This window comes from Grus americana, chromosome 23, assembly GCF_028858705.1.
Source record: "Grus americana isolate bGruAme1 chromosome 23, bGruAme1.mat, whole genome shotgun sequence".
Lineage (NCBI taxonomy): Eukaryota > Metazoa > Chordata > Aves > Gruiformes > Gruidae > Grus > Grus americana.
The window spans coordinates 3,534,417-3,543,945 of NC_072874.1; positions in this window are offsets into that span (position 1 = coordinate 3,534,417).

The window sequence follows — 9,529 nt, forward strand, 5'->3', positions numbered from 1 at the left end:
CTCCTCTAAACCATTTCCCATCACCTCCTCTGATCTGTCAACTTCAATTGGGCTTTTCTTGTAGCACTACTTGTCCTATACTGAGAGGATAACAAATAAACAACTCAACTTATCCTTCTAGATTTATAACTGCAATCTAAAAATCTTTATTTATTCTATTTGCCTAAAAGTCTGAATTGTTTCAACATACAGTATTCACTACTGCACATTCTAGACTACTGTATTTTACCTATTTTCATCATTTGTCTCCATTATCTGTGGTACAGAAGCCTTAGGAGAGTCACTGTTTTCACTCTGAGGCCACCTCTGCTAATAAAATACTTGAGTGAGGCAGAAAAATTCCAAATGCAGAAACATCTGTTAGCATACTTACTGATCAATCAGACAAAAACTGTAAGTTTTAATACACAGAATCATTGGGACTATCATTTCTTTTGGAATGGTCCGACAATCTTCTTTCCTCTGGGGGCATTTTTAGGAAGAAAAATGTATTCCAAATCAGATTAACCAAAAAGCTGGAAAAGCATCTTACTAGTTTGACATATAAAGCAGTCAGAAAAAAAAACAAAGTCCACCGCTATGCAAAGGCCTTGCTAGAATGAACTGTAAAAATAGAGCGAAATGCAAATAGAGTAGATCAAAAAGAGAAATACTCAAAAGGGAACATGAACTCTCAGAGCAAATCGTCCTTATTTGTCTGAAGTTTATGAGGACTCGCCAACAACCTGGAGCAAATGGCACATTAAGCCTCATCTAGGAGAAAGGGCCAAAACGTACCAAGTGCAGATTTCCAGCCAGCTGCTTTCATTCCCTAGTTTAGGTAACGTGATTTCCTACAGCCGCGCCGTTTATCTGCCATTCCCCAAAGAGAAATGACTCTTGACTCGGAGGGACAACACCGCTACAGACTAAAATTTGTGCCAGATGCTTTAACTGAGGAAATAATCTCAGGTTTTCATTTGACTTGTTATGGGAATTGGGAGTCTTAATATTGGATTCTTATTATATCGCTATTTTCGAATTTTCTTTTGTATAACAACTATGGCAAAGATCACTCTGTCCCTCTGTAAGTGGAGAGAAAAATCAAAACCTTATTTTCTCAGAGGCAGTCCTTTGTTGCTCTTATCCAGATTGTTATCAATTCTATCTTAGGCTTGCATCACTCGCTCAGCCCTCCCCCCCTTCTTTTTTTCCTTTTTCCTTTTTTGTTTATAAAGAGGAAAGGGGCTTCATACTCAGAGCAACTTGTCCACAACCCAGTCTGGCTTCTATCCAGACTGGCTCTAGGGTAAACGTTCTGATTTGATAGGTTTTAAAGACTCTGTGCTACCACAGACTGTTTTCCGTATATTCTAGGTAAGTTTTTAAATGATCAGCCAATACGTCAGAGGGGGAAGTACTCCAGATTTCGCATTGCTGTAATCCGTCAATTCAAGAGTAGCTGTCGACAAAATACTGCAAATGAGCTCTTAGAGTAGAGGATGACTAATTTTCTGTTAAATATATCTTCTTACAAACCAAACCTATATAAATGAGCAACAAAGCATCGCAACCGATGGTGCAAAGGAATAGGCAATTGCTGTCAAATCGTATCGACATTTAGCACTCAGTAGCCAAAAATAGTAACTTTTAAATTCGCCATTATTTTGTCTAGCAAGAACTGGTGCAGGCAACTGAAGAAATGATGAGGATTTCCTTCATAATGGTCACTATTACGGCTACTGCTTTCCGATAATTTCTTATTCATGGAACGCTAGTAAATGAGTAGATAGAAAATGACATAAGCGTACCATAAACAGCCAGTGTCCAAACATAACAGCTCCAGAGAAAGAAGCTTCCGGTGCATTTCTCCCCCCACCGCCCCTCCTCCAAACAAGAACAACTCCTAGATTAAAACAAAACTGTTCAGTCAGTTCTAACTCTTAACCAAAATATTTCTTAAGTACTCATGCACCACAAGACAAGGACAGAAAATGGGAAACAATACCACAAAAGACTCACTAGAATTAAGAAAAGCAATCTTGCTTGAACTGTGTTCTATTCTTCATTGTGCTTCTGTTCCACCAGTATATTAGCAAGTAAGTTGTGATTAACAATTAGACAAACATTTGAATTTATACAAGCAAGTGAACACCAATAAAATGAGAAGTCTGTATTCCTAAATAGGGAGCAAACAACTCCAAACAATCTCTGTCTTATCATAGTTAGGTAACACAAACCAAGTTTAAAATTCAGACCAAAAATTGTTCAGGAAATTATTTAAGTAGATAAACAAACCTAAGAAAAATGCTGTCTGCTTACAGATGTTAAATGTGTTCCATGCAAACATCTACTGAGCATGTTTCAATAGTTGTTTATGCAGCGGCAGTACAATTAGTGTCCGTATAACTATTACAAGATCAACCCAGCAATGACCTGCTAGAAGAAATCCATCCCTTACACACTCACTGCATGCCAAAGTGAGTCTGTCTGTAATGTATCGTCCGCTGTAAAAATAAACCCATGAAATATATTCAGGGGTTTAAGAGGTTAAAAGCTGGAACAAGAACAGAACATTTAAATAGACACAGAAGAGCAAGAGCATGGGAACACACAGACTCACTAACAGACCGGATTCAATAGGTACGAACCACTCTACTCTGACTTTTCCATTGTCACACTCCCCATAAACCTTCCTTCTGACCGAGTCTTCTCAGATCTCCTTTTACGCTGCTTGCCTTCCTTTGGGGCAAGGGAGCCAAAGTGAACAGAGGACTTTCATATTCCAACCATCTTTGCAAAAAAGTGGAACCTACAGACAGTCTCTTTCACAAGAAATATGAAATCAATACCTGCTGATGAAATGCAAGTGTCTTCACGTAGTGTCAACAATCCACGGCAATCCACAGAACAATCAAAACGCAACGAGTCAATACACACACACTTTTATGACTTCACCTCTCTTTCACTGTACAGACAGTTCAGCCTACGGTATGGCAGATACACTTTTTATGCTTTTATACATTTTGGGGCACACATTAATAAGAGACTTCCTTCTCAGCAGTATTTCTGAAGTACAAAATTTTTTTTCTGTTCACGGAAAATAAAAATCTTCATTGTACAATTATCTGGTCTGATGAACATTTCAAATATTAACAGCAAGGATTAAGAAAAAAATAAGAAATGATATTTCAAAACTTCAGTAGCTTGGCAAATGGAAGCATCAGAAAACAGATGGTGAGTTTATAAGGAACGTATCTCCATGAGCTATTCGACAGCTTGGCTATAGCACTGGTCAACAGATTTCTGTTACTGCTTATCCCAGTATCAACATTTATGGTCCAGCAACAAGAACATAAACTTTAAATGGATAGATTCGAAGAACTGATTGGCGGTCAAATGTCAATACAGAAGATGTGGATCCTCGAAATTACTTTGATGAAAGGACTTGTACTGAAGTACTAATATTGAGTGTTGCGTACTAGAAAATGGCATTAAATCAGTAAATAAGGATTTTTTTAGCCTCACTAAGAAGAGCAAAGCTCTCTTAGGGAATGTCTATGTTTGGATTAACCAGCAGGATTTGGGTTTGCTTATGGCCATTGACTGTCAGGACATTTAAAGTATCTTGATGGATCAGATGTGTGTTATACACAGAAACTGAACTCCTCCTACTTTAAAAGAAGGGGGACCAACATATTCAGGACCAACTCACATCCTATTGACTTAAAATATGCTGGACTTGGACTGGAATAAGCAACACAGATGGAGCAGTGGCAAATATTAAAATTAGTAAAGCAGAGGAAAAAACATTAGCAGCAGTACAGAAAACAGAAGGGAAGCAAAGGTGACCAATACTGAAGGAAAACGGGTTTGGATGTCGTAAGATTACAACATGGACATAAGCAACATAAATGATTGAAGGACATATGCAAAGGGAGAGGTACAACGGCAAGTCATGAGATAGTAGGTCATGCTGAACAAATCTGATTAACTTCTGTGAAAAAGTCAGAACAGGAACTGATAGGACAGACTAACAGACATAACGTATTTGGACTTCAAGATGGCTTGTAATACTTCACAGCAGAAAAAGCTAGGGTAAAAGGTCAGTAAAAACTGTGCGGATAAACATGGAAATTCTAAACTGAATTCAAAACAAGGTCAGTAAGAAGCAGCAGACAGGTAAAGAACTGCTGTGCCAATGCCTAAGTGTTTGACCTCTTCTTACCTAGACAAGGTACCGAAGATACACAAAGGGACTTGTGAAGAAATTAAAGCTGTAGCCATAAAATATGGAATTGGAAGGAAGGTTTGGTAATGCAGGTGATATGGTCAGAGTCCCAGACACCCTGCTTAAACTCAAAACTAGATGATTTGCTTGCTGGTAAATATACTCTGCAATTATTGAACTTCTGGGCTGAAAATAAACACCACAATGAGACTTGCGAGAGACCCGCTCCACTGAAAGAAGAGACAACTGGAAAAATTTTGCTGAAACTTGAGAGAAAGCGGTAATTTTCTATCTCTAGGCAAGTCCTGTCAACACGTGTTTCTGATTTTGCAACTTTCTAATTTTAAGCTTCGCCAACTGGAATTTTCTCTTTAAATCATTTTAGAAGCTATTTAATCAGGATGTTTGCAGGGGAAGCCAATCTTTGATCACAAGGAGGGCTGCATTTACCTGAAAGTGCTATTGCATGAAGAGAAATTCAGTAAGTATTCTTATGTTTACAGTTATAACAAACTGTTCTCATTCAAAAAAGCACAGTGTCTTTCATTCCGCCTACTTCCCTCACAGTTTGTTTTACTAAACTGCTATCTATTGTCTCCCTTTTAGATTGTAAGCTCTGACACAGGAACTGCCTCCTTGAAACAAACAAAAAAAAACCCCCACAACAAAAAACCTTATTTATACAGCATTCAGCACAGTGGGATCCTGACCACAGACTTCAAATTGAAGATGTAAGCGAACAACCTTTAGGAAGCTCTGTAGATTTAATAATACATTTCATACACCTTTGGATATGATGGCTCTGCCACACAATCAAAACGAAACACAAGGTAAATTTTTGAGGGTCAGATCAGGCAGGCATTTAAGCTTGCGTACGCCATGAAACAATGGATTTTGAAGATGACGGAGGATAGTGAAGCTGGTAGAAGACAGTCAAGTAACCACTCTACAAGCTTGAAGTTGGTAAAAGAATGCTTCCGTTATTAGAACACAACAGGATTTTCTTCGTGTTTTAAACGTAGACCTTACCATTCGATTCATATGTTCCATTGAAACCTTCAACAGATTGCACTGAAATGACAAACAGTGGCGCAAGATAATTGTAGGCAAAACCTTCACATGTCTAATTAGTTTGCTTAGTTATTCTTTCATAATGTTCTGAGACATTAACACAGCCCCTTCCTCACATTTTTCAGCGCTTGACATTCTTCATTTTCAAAGCGCTCTTGTGAACTGCGGAAGCGCCAGACATTTGCCCCAAGCTTAATTCAAACTACGTTGTGAGTTATTCTACTTGTGGGTATGGATCTTTCTAAAATTAAAAAAAGCCGCCTTCTTTCCAATAGAGGTGTTCAATACTATTTACTTAGAAAATCTGCCTGTCTTCTAAACCTATTTCTTAGCATTGTCCTGTTAACAGTATTATATTATGCAAAGAACTAAACCAGCTAAAGGCAGAAAATAAAAAAAAGGAAGTCCTCATTTTACCTCACAATTTTTTCCCTCTTCTCTGCTCCCTTCATCTTGATTATAATATTTTACAAATAATTTTTAGCTACTCAACATTATCAATAGGGCAAAGTATTTTCCTCAGCCTCATCCACAAAAACAAGAAAAGGTTTTTGCATCTAAAGCTACTTCTGCTTCCAATGTCTCATATTCAGTAGTACATAATTATATTTTGGTCATAAACACTGTGAAGCTCAGCACGCCTACTAAAAATGAAACAGAAAGAAAAATTAAAACCAGCAACCACCATTGCCTTGGGCCTCATCACTCCTAAATATTGTGGAGAGTTTGAAGGTCCTTGAGACAGTTGTTCTGATAACCTAAACCGAAGGCTTAGCTATTACGAATCCTTCTCTCTAAACACAATCTGCTGCGAAATTGTTAGGTTGTAGAAAATGAACTTTACATAAGCAACAAATCTGGCATCAGATACGCAAGTGGAGATCGAACAGGTCTCCTGTGCAACACCGCGTACTGCATTGCGCTGTGAGGAAACACTTCCCTAAGCGTCCTGCTGTCTGCGAACACACCCCGATGATCCGTCTGCCCTTTCAAAGCTCGTGGTCCCAATTTCCGGATCTGACTGGCTGTCTACCAGTCCTATCCTAACCACCTATCATACGTACATCAGCAAATAACCATATTCCGTGCATCAAATCTTACGTCATCTTCCTCTGAAAAATGATTGGCATCACCGGTGTTCATTGCTGCTAACCAACAATTAGGAATCAAGAGGGCCTGTTCTCCGCCTCTTTGACTACAAGAAATACGGGGCATCAAGGAAAACTGGCAGGTTAGAAGTTCAAAGCAGAGGGGCAAAAAGGGGCATAAGTCTTCAGACAGCACTGAGTTAAGCTCTGGCACTTGCCATGCAAAAATTATGCAGTTTGCTGACAGTGTAACAGTGTCATTTACTATCCAAGTTAGGATTATCATTTAGCTCCCAAACACCTTTATCAGGCTTCTTTGCAGAAACAAAGGTATGGGGAAAGAACGAGGAATACTCACAGATTAAATTGTGTGCAATTTAAGTCTTGCAAAAGCAGTTATAACATATTGATGTTTAAATAGCCATTTATTTTGGATGATCCTTTTTCCCTTCTCCAAAGCCTATTTTTCATCAGAACAGGAATAAGATGCATCTTTTCCAAGGTAGAGTCAAACATTTCCATCTCCTTGTCTCTTTTTGAAAGACGTTAGACACTAAACTGCATCCAGGTCTGAAATCTGCAATTCTATTAAAAAGGTGCAAAAAGTTTCCTCCGAAGTAGGTATCCCATACAGAATGAGGAAGAACGCACTGTTATGTACCAGTATTCCTTCACCATTTACACACGTTTTACTTCTGCTGAATCAGAACACAAATCTGAATTTTTCTTTTGAAAATATTCTCAAGCCAAAGGAAGAAGGAAACAATATAAAGTTTAAAACATATTTCAGACTTAGCCTTTACTCCAGAAAAAGAGAACTCCAAATGTACCAGACTCAGCCAGTGGCTCGATGGTCTGCATGGGGACAGCAATCAACACCTAGGTTTCCAACCACTTGACTGTTACAGATTACACGTAAGAAGATAGTCACAACAGCGTAACAAAGAGCCCGCAAAGATCGAGCCCTAGAATGAATTCATTATAACAATATTGTAAGTTCCTTCATTCATAATCTAATATGATTTCTGAAAATCAGGGAAATCAAAGACTAAGAAAACACCGCACAACATTACAAAGAAGTTGCTGTACACCTGGAACTAGTCTGAGCAGTTGCCACTACCTTCATCTTCTGAAAGTGCAGTAGAGCTGGGGAGCAGGCAACAGAGGAAGCTGAAAGTAGGAGACTGGCTCTGACCTTCTGCCAGCCACGGTACAAAGGTGGTAAGTGACAACTAATCTTTCTTTAGAGGCTGAAATAAGCCAACGAGAGATCACTTCTTAACACTGATGACCGTCCGTATCAAACAAAACACACGAACAATCCCTAGTGAAAAAAAGGCAGAAGGAGAAATAAGAAACCATTTGCCATAACCAATCAAATTCCTCTCTTTTGAGACTCAGAGGAAGAAAATTCCCTGCAAGTTAAACTCTAGCACTAACACAGGGACCCAGACCTCTTGCTTAGAATGTTTAGGACATTCTTTTTCTTGACCTTGTACACATAAGCTGCAGGAATTTAATTATGCTGTTTCCATCACCTAAGAACATGCAAGTATGTCAAGCCTGTTGCTTCCAGCATTATAGGGACTGGGCAACATCCTCAGATGATCACTGTGTTTCATGACCCCTTGTCAGACTAAATCAAAGAGCAGATTTAAATCAGACGGTCACGTAGAAATCGCCCAGCCTGTCATCATGTGTGCGCTCTGAACATCTCCACTGTTGATAGCGTGAAACTAGATAAGTAACAGCAGGAACCATACATAGCACAGTTGCATATAAATAAAGCCAGTCTTATCAAGCCCTCTTTCCATGACCCTAAGCCCTGCTGTCTCTGCAAATTTTTAGTTCTAGCCTCAGCCTCGCTAGACTGTCAAACACCTACTGTTCAAAGCCAAACCCACCCCCCAAATATGTCCGTCTGCAAGAAACAACATCTACATTTTGCAGTTAGATTACAGCAATTTCAGTCATTCTAAGACTCAGCGCTCAACATCTTAGTTGAGTCCGACGCTCAGAGCTGCTGTGAATTAGTAGTACACATTAACTCCTCAACAGCTTGTCCTCCAATGCATTTAGTTGAAGGCAGAGGTCCAGAGAAAAGATATAGCAGCCATACAACATTCCTTGACTTACAGTCTTCTAAAAGTACAGATCACATATGATTTATTTATGTAGGGCCCAAATTACTTACTGCCAAGATCTTCCAGATAACAGAAACAAATTGATGAATAGGCTCACCTTCAGGCTAGCCTGATTAGCAACTTTTACATTACATCAGTCTCTTGCCTAGGTGTAAGCGATTTGTAAACTTTCCAGAGCTTTCCAGAGCCAGGCAAGAATTTTTTTGGCTTTCAATAAGTCCATAGACAAGAATAAAAGACGTTAAAGAATTCAGCCATCTGACCCGGAGAACAGAAAGGTCACCACAGGTAGGAATGAGAAGAGAGGTACAAGTAGCATAATAAATTCAGCTATTCTTGTAGGCAATATTAGATCTGACAGAGCCCACGTAGAAGCTTGCACCATAGCTAAAAGGCAAAGTCAGATCAAGATACCAGCATAGCAACTACAAGCACACGTACCCAGTGACCCACATTACCACTATTAACTCTCCCTTTTTGCTTTAGAACATAACCAAGGAGCTAACTGCCAGCTTTTCATCGAAATGAAGGATGTTTAATATTTTTAGCCAAGTAAAAAGGGCACGCGCCCCAGCTGCACATTCAACCACACTCTCAGGAATGGAAAAAAGGGAAGAACCGTTTGTTCCCGTGGAAGAGTTCCATCTCATTGTAGTACATCCATTGAGATGTATAGAACATGTTCAGTTTGAGGCTCCCTGTTACATTGTCGTAGCTGGAAAATACAAGCACATATGCTATCATGGCACATTATAAGGCTGTAAGCTTGCCTTTACGTCATATGAACTAAAAATTGAATGATGCTTAGATTAATATGGGCCTCCCCGAGGATGACATGTCAATTTGTAAAGCCTTGAATATTTTCTACAGTAAGGTCTTAGCTGGAATACCAAAAATTAAGCTTTAGGCACCATGTTTAACAAACACATGTATAAACTGAATACAGAAAACAGGAAAGGAACAAGAATAAGCAGATATGTAGAACACAAGATCTGCCAGGAAAAATTGCAAGACCT